This window comes from Epinephelus fuscoguttatus, linkage group LG6 (assembly GCF_011397635.1).
Source record: "Epinephelus fuscoguttatus linkage group LG6, E.fuscoguttatus.final_Chr_v1".
In the NCBI taxonomy this organism is placed as follows: Eukaryota; Metazoa; Chordata; class Actinopteri; order Perciformes; family Serranidae; genus Epinephelus; species Epinephelus fuscoguttatus.
The window spans coordinates 16,976,933-16,990,568 of NC_064757.1; the positions used below are offsets into that span (position 1 = coordinate 16,976,933).

Here is a 13,636-nt window from a genome sequence, read left to right on the forward strand (position 1 = left end):
CAATAAATCTGTGTGATGCAAAGAATATACTCATTGTAGTCTCTACCAATAATTCTATTATTCTGTTTGATGCCAAAGAGGCTGAATTGTTGAATTGTTTTTCTTTCTACAAAAACAGCCTTAGTGCCGCATCATTAATGTATCAATATTGAGATTTTCTTTTGCTGAAAAGTGTATTTTAGAGCTTGTTGGTTAATCCTCTAATAGATGTTATACATATTTTCATATTTCATCTAACCTCCATCGCTAATGTTTCCGTTTTATTTTTTTTTCGGTTGGCAGTAAAGTTGTGGTGTAATATTATGAGTGTTTATAGTGAAAAGCCACAGTGTAAAAGACTCAGAGTTATAAGAATGTTTTCTTGGTAAAGTCTATTTGGAAAATGATACTAAAATTTAATTAGAAACAGTTGTTTCACTGTTGTGAAGATGAGATGCCTAGAGCAAGTATTTTGAGTTGACTTGTTTTATCCAGAAGTACAACAAAGAGAATACAGAGAGCTAATATTCAAGGAAGAGAGATTTTTCATAGGAAATGTGGCTACAGTTAAAGAACCGCAATATGCAACCATTCCTGCGATTATTTTGAGTGCTTATCTGATTTTAAGTTAATTTCTCATTAGGCACTGGTGGTGTAGAAGGAGCGCTCCAAGCCTTGTGTTGGGATTATTTAAAAGTGGTTTCTCTGCAGGCAGGTTTCATGATTTTTCTCCCCATTCCACAGTATGTCTTGGCCCATCAGAGGCGGCTGGCTGCCAGGACTCCTCTCAGCTCACTCCCCGAAGACCCCTGGCTCCACAGAAACAGGAAATGGTAATAGTATTGCACTGCTTTTCCTCCCCCTATCTGTATCCCTGTTTCTCTCTCTCTGAATGAACAAAAAAGGAGAAAAAACAGACGTGTAATAACATATATGTGTGGAAAAATGGACCTAGACCATAAAATAAACCAAAGGTACACATTGTGTTTTTGCACTTTCCTCAGATCCATGTAGAAAAAAATTGTGCCATATAATCAATCAATTACAGTTGTCAGACTGTTGTTTAAAAAAGATCTTGAGCTTGACCTATGTCTACCCAGTAGTTTCCACAACCGGAGATTTGGAAAAATCTGATTTTATTGTTTTTCTTTGTGCTATCACACAGTGTGGCGGTTTGGAAAGTTGTTTGAGGGTCATGTGTTTTTGTCACTGCAAACTTTGCCTTTTTAGTTTTTGCTTATGCTACAGTACTTCACTGGAAGTCAAATCAAAAATGATGGCTGATTTCTATGCTTATGCTATAAAAGCAAATTATACGCTATTATAAAACAGCAGCAACAAAAACCTTCTAGTCTTTTGATCGCTAAACTGTCCATTCATGCTGCAGGCTCCTCAGGTACCGTAGATGAAACCCCCCCACACACACTCCCCCCCCAGCCTCCAAGTGTTTATGAGTCCCTTCACCCCTGGCCAAGCATGTGGTGAAGCCACCCAGCTCCAGTCATATCAGTGGGATCTGCTAACTAGCCCCTATGGACTTTGCCAGGTTTTTATAGTAAATCGTGGAGCAAAACCACAATTGACTAAAAAGAGATAGGCTTGCTCTGACTTCATAGCATTTTGTGGTCTACATTTCCCTTTGAGTTCCTTTTTTTTCTTCGGAGTTCTTTCCCTTCTCTTTTCCCCCTTTCATGTTAATTTAAAATGCAGCTGGATCCGCCATTCCTCCTAATAGTTTTCTTTGTTTTAGCCCTTTAAAAACAGTGTTTTATCGTTTCGGCTTTTGAAAGATTTATTTTTCATGAAAGCCTTAATGTGTTCAAGAAGTCCCAAAGTTAGCTGCTATAATGGTGCAACCACAAAAATGTTCTTCAAACACAATCATTGGCACAAAGGCGTTTTGTCCTGCAGCACAGTTCTATAGGTTGTTGTCCACACCTTAGAGTATCCAGCTAAATATACTCCGTACCCCATTTTTCTAATATAGAATTTGCAGTGAAGGCACAAGATAACCCCTGTGGAGCACAGATGTGGACAGCTCAAGCCAAAAGCACCAGTTCTCTTTGCCAAAATACAACCATAAAAATCTGCCTGCAATAAGTAACCATGAAACCAAAATGTCTCTTTTCCTATAGCAGAACTGTGGGATCTGCCCCATCAACCGTGAACCTGAGTTACACAGGGGAACTTGAGGGGAGTGCTGAGGCCTGATTGGGTGGAAAACCATCTGGGAGCCTGAGTTTATACTGGACAAAGAAATCTGCACACAGAAGTCATAAAACAGTGTGTACTTGCACACATTTTCTTACAGGGACCTTCAGTTTTGTGAGGCATACATCACATACAGGCGCCATGTGTAAATACAGATATAGTGCATAACATTCTTGTAACCTTTCCTCAGGCCACACCTTATACTGATATCCATTTTTGGCATTCCAAAACACATAAGTAGAGCAGAGTCCTGGCGTTGCTGCCAAGGGTTTCTTAGTCCAGTGCCCAACTCCACAGCTCTCAGCCTGGGCAGAGGCGGGCAAAGTACTGGGCGTCTGTTCTCGTTCCCAGGATTGGATTCACTGTATTGCACTTTACCCCTGTGGCTTCTCTCAAAATGCCAGTTAGGTGCTTGGCAGAACTGCAACATTTTCATTTCTCATCTCATTTCTCCTCAATGTAGTGATGGATTGGAGCAAAGTCCTGTCGAGGGTTGAATGCCAGAGTGTGTATCATTGACTCTTCCGCATGTTTTCAGTATTATTATTATTATTTTATTTATGCTGTGTTTATTTTTTTTATATTCTTGATGTAGTGCATTTACCGTTTTCATTATCTACTGCCCTTAAAAAATGTTGCAAACAAAAAAGTGTGGCACAACACAAATGGATTCACAGAATTTTACCTCAAAGGTAGGATTTCTGGGGATTTAGTGGCATCTCGTGGTGAGGATTCCAGATTGCAGACAAATGAAACATATCCAGTTTAGATTTCCTTCAGTGTTCTTTGTTCAGGAGGTTTACCAGGGGTTGAGTTATCCACAGAGGTCTCCTCCTGTCCAAAACAAACAGACCTGTTGATTTAAATTGCGTGTTAAAAAGTAATTGTTTTACCAACACTGTTTGGCGGGCGCTAGCCTAGCATCTGCTAATGTTTTTCCACACCTTTTTCTCTATTAACTTAAGATGCAGACATTCAGGAGGTTTTTACTGGGAGCCTAATTATTCACAGAGGTCTCTTCCGCTCTAAAACAAATGGTCACAACACTGAATAAAGCAGTTTCACATTAAAAAAAAAATCTGTGTTTTTCCAACACTGCTTGTCACAGAGGGGCTGCTAACTACAGTGGCTGATGCAAAGACACAAACATCCCCATTTAAGTCCAGTGTTTGGTTTGTCTCTTTTGGGCTACTGTAGAAACATGGCAGTGCAGCATGGAGAATTCCATGGGTGAGGACCCGCTTCCTATGTCGACGGAAACGGCTTATTCTAAGGTAACAAGAACACAACAATTTTTATTTTCAGGTGGTTATACATGAGAGAAAACATACTTATCAATTACATTCCATTTCCGCCAATATATCCTGCTAAATCCTACACCCTGACCTTAAACAAAAATATATCCTTTAAGGTGAGGAGACAAAGTTTACACCTGACAACAGGGCACTATTGATACATTCTTCTTTCACGGCAACCTTATATATTAGCAAGAATTGTAACTTTTCAAACACTTTAATTGTAATTGGCAACATACAGCAACTTTTTTTCATCTCTTAATGTTTACTGAATATGAATGAATGAGGATTTTCCACCGTAGATCAACATCTTAGCACGTCTTTAGTAAGGGGAGTGTAGATGGAACATTTGGTCTTTATGTAATAATATGTTAATTGTCTCGGTGCATTGAGTTAGGCATGCTGAGGCCTTCATTGAGTTTGCTGCTATAGCAACACACACACCACCTTCCCAGGTCTCTCCCTTCTTTCTCTCTGTCACACACACACATACACACACGCACACACGCGCAGTGTTGCTGTGCGGCACTTTACTCATGTAATGTGACCTGGAGGGGCGCCAACGAGCCCAGGGAAGGTCCGTGGCCTGAGGCCTGCCGACACCTCTCCCCAGCCCTGTTGAAATGTTTATTTATAACTCTCTTCCAGCTCCACCTCCCCCTGTCGTCTGCCAGCCGCCATGCCAATCCAAACACACTAGGCCTCTCCAGACTGATCCAGAGCATGATTTCAGAAAGAAGAGAACCCTTTCCCCTCTTTTTCCCCCTTCTCATGCCCAAACTCTCCCACCCTTTTCCTCCCTCCCTCCCTCTCCCTCTGTCTCAATGTGTCTTCCAAAGAGTAACGCATAGGGAGAGGAGAATTGAGTAGAGACAGAAGGGAGAGGAAAGGAAAGGGAGGGAGGGAGGGATGGATGGATGGAAGAAAAGAGGGAGGGGGCAGAGGTTCACTCCATCCAGCCTGGGCTGCTAAATTGGTTTCAGAGCAGCAGTTGGACTCCGGGGATGCACGGCACACACTGCCTACGAGCTGTGTTTGCTTTTGTGGGGTGTAGGAAATCTGATCTCCATCCATGTAGCCAACCCACATCCCACATCCCACCCATCACTATCACCAAGAATGAAGGGAACTACAAGGACAGTCACCCTAAAACAGGTATCACTGATACTTTAGTAATAAGAATAACAAACATTAAATCTGAGTGTGGAAAAGCGCATATTTCACTAAAACGCTGAATGGTTACATCATACCACATGAGCCGTCTTTGTTACAGGCAGGAAGTCACATGTCTGTGGAAGGTAGGATGACATGTTGAGTCCCTGGTGAGCCCAAGGCTGAAGGCTCTCTAAATAGGTTTAATTGGGCCAGGCCTAACACTGCCATGCAGACATCGCCAGGCAGACATAAGGCTACAGGGAAAAGCAGCACACCCAAGAGACCTCAGGCACTGTGTCCCTGTATCTGACTTAGTGCTGCTGTGCGGCTCATTTGGTATACTCACAGTTTAAGGACACACTGCTTACACATCGCCGTGTCCAAGGGAGCTGTGCCAAATTACCAATACCAGTTGTTTATCTAAAAAACATGCTCATACAGCAGAGCTATGATTGGTTTGTTGCCCAAGGCATAACTCTAGCTCTCAAAAGTGGGAATTGTTTACCTCCTTGTGCCTGTGTGTGTTTGTGTGCTTGTTTATGTGTCTCTGTTTATGCGTAAGTGCATTTGTCTGCATGCCTTAGCACAGGCGTCTTTGTAACAGCCCTCTCCAGCTCAGCCACCAAGGTCTGTGACATCCCCCTGCAGCGAATGGTAAAATGTAGATCAGCCATAACAAAATTGAAATGTATACCATATTATTTCCACTCGATAAATGAAGCTAGTATCTGATAAATAATATATGATGCGTCAAATATTTATTCAAACAGCTAAAAGGGAAGAGGGAGGAAAAATGAAGACAGGCACATATATGTAGAAGACATATTATATATACAGTATATGGTAAGAGACAGCAGTCCAATTAATACAGCCATCCTCAAGACAGAGAAACGACTTAATGGGATGTTAAGGCCACAGTGTTGCTTTGACGCACAAGCCCCTTTTCTTTTGATTTCTCGGAGTGTGTGTCTGTCTTGCTCCTTCACTCATATTATACACACACAGACACACCCACACATGCAAAAACACACCCGTGTTCAGGGCAGATCCTCATTTCTCTCCCAGACAGTTTGCTTGCCTAGCATCCGAATGGACTTGTCTTACATTGCATGCGTATATGATGACAAATCCTACATTTAATTTACTCTGCCTTTTTGCAGCGCACACCAACTTCTTTTATTTAATAAATGATCATGCTTTAAAAGCAACCAAGTGTTGAATGAACCGCTGCACACACTGAAACACCTTCCGTGTATAGCGAACGGTCGTGTGAGTGCTTGTGTCTTTGCAAGCCTCCAAGTATGAGTGTGTGTGCTTCAGTGAGGGAAGTCAACTGTGTGTGTGTGTGTGTGTGTGTGTGTGTGTGTGTGTGTGTGTGTGTGTGTGTGTATGGTTGTGGGTTCCTGTGTGTGTGCATTTGCGTGTTTATATTCTTGTTTGTGTGTTTGTCGTGAGTAAGTCCTGGGGGAATGCGGTCTCCACAGTAACCGTCTCTCTTGGTGGTCCATCATTAATAGTCTGTCTGGTGTTGATGATTTAGATTCAGTCAAAAAAAAAAAGGGTGCAGTCAGATATATCAAGTGAAATCCCATAAAATCATTTAACAACTCGGCATAATAAACAGCTCGACAAGTAAATAAATAATCAGTAAATCAAGAGGTCAGTTTAAGCAACCTTTTGTGTCGTGTGTGTGTGTGTGTGTGTGTGTGTGTGTGTGTGTGTGTGTGTGTGTGTGTGTGTGTGTGTATGTGTGTGTGTGTCCACGTATTTGGTGTTTGTTTTTCCTCTTTGTCTCATCTCTCCCCCCGCCTCTCCTGAGTGAAGAGAAATTGAGAAACCAATCTAAAATCCATCAGGACTTCCCTGCCCACAAGCCCCTCTCCCCCAACACCACGCCACCCCCCCCCCCCCACCCCACCCCACCTACCCACCACCCAACACACACACATCCACCCCCCACTCTGTTTTTTGTGTTGCAAGCGTCTGGAAATTGGATGAGATGTTCGTTTAGCGGGCAGCTGGTCCGGGGCCGATATGAATTGCGTTTCCCCACGCCAGGAAAGGTCAAGCCCCCTCGCCTTGACGGAGTGCATCGGCCTATTGAGTGGCGCTTTAGTCCATTTACCAACCGCCAATGGCAAGGCAGCAGAGGGGAGTGAGGGAAGCACAGGACTCTGTGTGGAAGAGAGAAAAGAATGGCAGCACGTTGGATATAAATTCATTGTTTCTCATCACCCAGCTGGGGCAGGAATGGCTGGGAGTGATTGCTGGGATGGGGGAAGTGAGGTAGGAATATTACCGTCTGAGTAGGCCGTGCCTGTGTGACAGAAGAGCTGAGCAGCCCTCTTTTACCACCATTGGCTCCACATTCAGCCTCGCTGCCCAGAATTTTGAGAGACAATGTGTAGAGCTCACATTGCCTTTGAAACACCCAAATGAAAATCAGATGATGCGACCTCTATAAGAATTCGCTCAACAGAGTGAGTGTTCAAAAGAAAAGAAAATAGGTTGGTTCCTCTCATGTCATACCTCCAGAAGTATACATTTATATTTAAAGAGAACAGGAAATTTTTGCCACAGCACAGTTGATGCCTTTGTTAAAAGAAAGAATATATTCCAAAAGCTAAAAATAGGGACAATTAATAGGTTGGTTACGTGCTGAAAACAGACACCTCAACAGTACACATACATCTACGCCTCAGGGCTCCTATCTCTCCCCGTCTCTCCCTCTCTGACTCTCATGCATGCATACAGAAAAAGGGTTGCTGTCCCTTTAATTTTCATCCCTGCGTATCTGGAGGAGTTAAGGCAAAGCAATTAAAACAAAGGCATATTTAACATGGGGTTAATGATTGGCTGACCCTGCAGTCAGCACAGTGACAATATCTTAATTATTGAGAAACCTAAAGTCATTACGCCTACGAATGGCCTGAGGAGCGTCTCTATTGATCGGGATCCAGTCCCATTACAGGCCCAGCCCGGACCAATGAAGCCCCCCCGTTATAGACAGTCTCTTTTTTTCTCTCTCTCTCTCTCTCACTCCAGGTCTCTGTCTTTCTTTCTCTCTCTCTCACTCTCTCTTTCTGTCTCACTGCAAGCTATTGGGTGTGTTGAATGGTGAGACAAGAGCCAGACGAAGCTTGTGGGCTTTATTGCTTTCTAAAAAATTCATAACCAAGCCTGACATTTTTGCTGAGGAATGATTATTTTCCTCCCTCCCTCAATCTACTTTCCTTTATGGTCCTTCTCATTTTTTTTTTGTTTAAGTGGCAGAAGTGTTAAAAATCAAGCACTAACAGGATTGATCACTTCTCTTTTCCTATACGAGGTTAGACACCTTTACTGTAATCCTATGGTTTGTGTATTTTAATACCTGCACAGCTGGAACATTTATTTATTATTATTCTCACAATTTAAAACAAGTGCTTGGCGTTTTAACGCAGCAATACATGTGTCAATTCTGCACATTTTCCATTTAAAATGTATAGATTGGGTTGTGCTTTTTGGCTCTTCACCCCATAGGGCTGTTTTGTGTTCACTTTGCTGATGACAGGAAAGACACCCAGAGTAGCAGTTGAGAATCTGGTATATTTAGAGCCGTTTATATAAATGTATGCAGAAAGACCAGACTACTGCACTACATGACAATACCTGATAATCACATAAACACTTAATTATTAATCACTGTAAACATGCAGTTAAAGAAAAGATGATGCAGTGGGAAAAAAGACATTATAATGATCTGCACTTTGGTCCTCTTCACACTTTGCAGGTCTTACAATGCTAAACTCAGTTGGAAACATAACATAACAGCTTAAAGGGGAACACCACCTAAAATAAGAAGTCCAATATGTGATCGTGAGCTGCTCTCTCTCAAGCCAAAAACCAGAGAAGTCAGTCTCAAACTTGTGATGTCATAGGGTATAAAGTCAGCAGCTCCTGTACAGACAATAAATGGGAGCCTAATTTTGTGGATCCACAGAATGTTTGTTTTCTTTTTTATACCCAAATGAGCTTTATTTTATTGTAGTGTCCTCAGTTCTGAAACAGAAAATGTACCTATATACTCAGAACGTTCCCCTGGCTGCTCTCAGTGAGTACGTTTACATGGACAGTTTAATTAATTAATTTTCATTCGGAATGAAAGTTAATTCCTATTAAAAGTGATCTTGTAAACACCTAATTCAGAATGAAAATGGCCAATGCGATTGAAAATTCAAGTCAATGTAAGGGGCTGGAATATTCCATTTCTAATTCCGAATGAAAGAATTTCTCGCACATGTATACACTCATTCCTCTTTAAGTTCATTCCGGTCTTTCTGCACATGCTCGTTTCCTTGCCCTTCTGGCGCGATGATGTATATAGCACGCATAGCAATGGGCTGAGATAGAGCAGTCGGACTCGTTGCACTCACTGGTTTCCATTCGCCAAAGCACGGTCTTCTATCTCCCTTCTTCAACCTTCTGCCTCTCTTCTCCTCCTCAACAGACGAAGCATTAGCAGAACAAGGTTGTTGTCGTACTGCTGCTTCAAGACTATAAGCAAAACAAGCCCGAAAAAGGCAGTAAGGATGGCGTTGTCAAGCATCTTGTTATCCGGAACGAGGACTACGGTGTTTTCTTTGGGTAAATATAAACACGTAACATCCGCCCCGCCCCCCATCCAATCAGAAACCTTCCCTGCCCCAAACCTTGCGTGGACCTGAATAAAGGTGATTAAACTGATGTACTGTGTAAACCCTCATTCGGAATGAATATTTCTCATGTAAACTACCTGGAAAGACTTTCCGAATGATTTCATTCAGATTTATTTCATTCTGAATGAGAAGCCATCATGTAACCGCACCCAGTGTCATCTGTAACATCTTTCCCAGTTTATTGTCTACGGAGCAGCTCCAGACTTTGAACCCTATGACATCACAAATTTACTCTAGTTTTTGGATTTGGGAGACAGGTGTTCATATTCACTAGTGTGTTTGGACTGCCTTAGATCATAGGGAAGACGTATACATTTTAAAAATAGGCATATTTTTCCTTTAATAACTTCGATTACATAATAATACAGCGAAACATGGAAAATTACACATAATTAATATGTCATCACATTAACTCATTAGCCATAACAAATAGCGTTCATACTGCTTTTAGACATCTTATATTTAAAATATATATTATTTCAACAGCAAGAAAAAGCATATTTCACCTATCAAATTACAATGCTGTGCAGATCACTGTTACGTAACTCTGATACAAAATGAACATTCCAAGTCACTGGTGCTTAAATTCATTGTATCCTACACCTCTAATGTTTTATGACTGCAGCTATAATGTGACAATAAGTATCATGAGTCTTTGCAAGCATGGCCAGAGTGCAATATGAGCGTCTTTATCATGTGCTGTTGCATGGTAGTCATAGTAACCATAAAAATTTGTTATCTGACATTACCTTTTAGTGTCACTGATTTGCATGCTTTATATGAACTCGGCCTTGCTGATTTATTATGGTTGGATTTAAGATGAATGTAATGACCGTGATCTTTCCAGGCTTGCAAACGTTAAATTATGAACGTCTGTATTACTTCAGGTGCAGCTTTAACTGGAAGACATCAAAACAGTATACCCTTAATGTTGCCAAAAAGGCAAGTTTAAGTTAATTTTTAACTTTTTTTATGGATTTTTAGGTTTAATTATCTGATGTGTGAATTAATAGAAGAATGCCACTTAAACTCTTTCCACCCTAACCCCTTCATACATCAGAAATAAAGGCAAATGTACACAATGTATACATACACAAACATTTTGCTTGTTGACTGATTGTGCAATGCACCCATTTATCCAATAACCCTTTCATCTGACTGCTGTGAGGCACAACCCAATTTCATCTGTAATGGGAGGCCAGCAAGTAGGACTGCATGTCATGATGTGTGTTTTATGATAAATATAGAAGCCAGACAACTTCTCCACTGTCACACTGCTTCCTCCTCTTGTGGCCCCAGAGTGAAGCAGCATGGGGAGAGCTGAGATGTAATTACCCAATCAGTGTGTGCCATCCTTATTAAAACACTACTAACAGTGCTCCATTATTGAAATACCCCCCACCGGACTCTTCTTAATTCATTAAATAAATTAGCGCTGGCTCCTTTAATAATTCATAGAATGATGTCTACGCTTTTTTTTCTCCCCCGCAGAGGCTAACTATGACAAAAACCATGGAATGGGAGGCAAAGGCTATAAGATAATACTGAGATAGTGAGTGGCTAGTCATGAGGAGAGCAAGCAATCTGTGGATAGAGAAAAAGTGAAATCATAGTTCCTGTGATAGCAGGAGACCACCTTTTTCTCTGCAGATTCTACATACCTATGTATTTTAACTTTTATTTTTATATATTATAATAATCTCTATCATATTGTTACACATTTTTGCAGTTGGTGTCATTTATTTATTGATTCTTTTGTAGATTATTACTGAATTAACCACATAAAGTTGGGGCAGAGCTTCCATGCTAGCCCTCATGAAGTGACGCACATCCTCCACAAGCACATCTTTATTTTTCCCCACTTGGCTCCCTGGCTGTCTCCTGTGTCCCTCTCATTTGTGTTGCATTAATGTGCTAATGAGAATATCCTTGAGCTAGGCGGAGAAGCTAAAAGACAAATAAAGCGAGGAGTCAGATGAGGGATCTCGCTGTGTCTCTACGTAGCTTTAATTGACACATCTGCATCCCTGATGAAATATTTACCGCCTCTGACGATGGTGCGGCGACGCGTGGCGATTGACGCTGTGTTGCCGATGGTGATGTCGACATGTGATTGTGTTATTGATGTTATTAGCATAGACCCCACTCCTGGTGGAGATCTAGATTTATCCAGCTTTGCAGATAAATCGTCAGTGTTTTGCAGTGTGATTGTCCAAGATTTTTTATGTCCTTTTTTTGTGTTGGTTTTAGGTGTCAGGTGACTTTGTTCGGTTTGTTTCCAGATCTCTATCGATGACATCACGTTTACATAGTATGCATCTTGGACCATGACACCATAGTCTTGTTTTAAGACTAATTGAAATGTGCATGGACATTTCTTTTCAAACGTTGTCACTGTTTCATCTTTGTCTCAAATGTATGCCATTTACAACTCAGTGGTGTGATTTTGTGCTCCATGGTCAGACTCTCAGCTGTCAACGAGTATTGTGGATGATGAAAGGGAAGATATGAGGTGTGTATGATTAGCCATGCAGTTTGGACAAAGTGATTCAGAATTCCTTGTCTGTATTTGGAACCACACAACCAGCATCACTAATTGATGCAAAAGTGTATAGAAAAGGATTCATATGTATGTGAGTGCTGATTTTTAACCGTATCAAAGGGGTGTGTGTATGTGCGTATGCATACATGAGAGTTCTTATACACTGATTGTGTGTGAGTGCGTGCTGCATGTTTGTGTATTCACTCTGCTTTTTATGTGTGTGTGTGTGCCATGCCTGTTGGGATGTGGCGGCCCTCTCAGCCATGTCAGGGACAGCTTCGTCGAGGGTGGCAGCCGGGGAAAATGATGATGATGAAATTAAAATTCTGCGCCCGGCAGAAGGGGCTGCCGCGATTTCACTGGCGGCTGTGCGCATCGATCTGTTCCAGCATTTGACTTTCAACCATGACAAAACTGTGGGCAAATTAATTGTTCTCCAGGATATTAGGCATCAGAGTCCATTAATCCTCTCTGGAGCGCCACGCCGCATGAATACTAATCGTCTTTCCAGGCAGCCGTCTCATCCCTTGCTCCCTTCTCTCTTTCTCCTCTCTTTTTTCTCTCTTATCCCTCTTCCTTTCTGACTCTTCTCTTGCTCTTTACAAATATTCTCTGCTCTGTTGTTTCTTTACTTTCCCCCGTTGCTTATTTCTGTCCCAAATCTTTTTTTTCCTCCCCAGTCTCTGTAGGTTTTATCTCCATGCCTCTTCCCCCCCTAAAAAAAACTGACAACAAAGCTGGTGTTGTTTTATCTGCGAGCCTTTTCACAGCCAAGTGAGAGAAAAAAACTGATAAAAATTTATTTTCCGAAAACATTCCAGTGATTTGCAGCAGGAACATTATGTTCATATTATTGATTACATTTTTTGTCTTGACAATAGGGAGGAAAGTAGGACCTAAAAAAGGTGATGATTAGGAAACATGCAGAAAATAGTCTGTCAAGCAACTGGAATGGGTTTTTGAGTTATACAGTACTTTTCTATATATTTCATCTATATTACTTTGCCCAGATAAGATTGTGCTAATGGTGTAATATTAGTCTCTATAAGGATCAGCCTGGCATTTGAGAGGGGGAGAAAAAAATAGCCCCCAACACCAATTATGTAAGATATTAACACATTAGTCGGCGCGCGATCTAATTGGATGGCAGCCCTGTGCACCATGACAACAATCACCTAGACCCTGTTTATCTCGTAATTGATAGTCTGGAGCTTAAGCAGCAGAGGCATCAAAAATTCATACAGCACAGTGAGAACTGGCCCTTCCTTTCAGACCACACATTGATTGGTTTTTATTTTCCTCCGTCTAACCAGGGTAATTTTTAGAGTTTTGGGACGAGCCTCTGATATTGACGTTTCGCTGTGTTTTGATAGATGGCTGGTGGGCTGTGGCAGTAATAGTGTAAGTTATCTGACATTCAGGCAGGCGGGGTCATGGGTCCAGACACAATATATTCACAGCCCTTGCTTATTGACAAACCATCGCAGGTATCGGCTACTTCCCATAATAAATATGTATGCTGCAGATTGGTATTTTTTTTTAGTCACAAATAATCAGTTTCCAGTGTATTGTTGAGCTACCAGCCCAAGGGAAAGGTCTGGCATCATCATAAACTAATCTGAAAACTATTATAATAACAAATCTATGGCCTGGTTTGATGAAACCTGCATTAACTCTGGCATCATCGACATGAATGACTGTCGGAGAACCATTAATTGTGTCGCAACTATGTTGTACACAGTGTTGGGTATTGGTAA

The 13,636-nt window shown here is 41.5% G+C and overlaps 1 long non-coding RNA gene across 3 annotated transcripts in view; it reads left to right on the plus strand.

The window, feature by feature from the left end:
• Positions 1-13,636, plus strand: part of LOC125890381 (uncharacterized) — a 190,862-nt gene that overhangs the window by 83,256 nt on the left and 93,970 nt on the right. For all 3 annotated transcript variants that reach the window (XR_007449546.1, XR_007449547.1, XR_007449545.1), the window contains exons 5-6: positions 724-812; positions 3,388-3,464. This is a non-coding gene — a long non-coding RNA (uncharacterized LOC125890381). The remainder of the gene's footprint in view (positions 1-723; positions 813-3,387; positions 3,465-13,636) is intronic.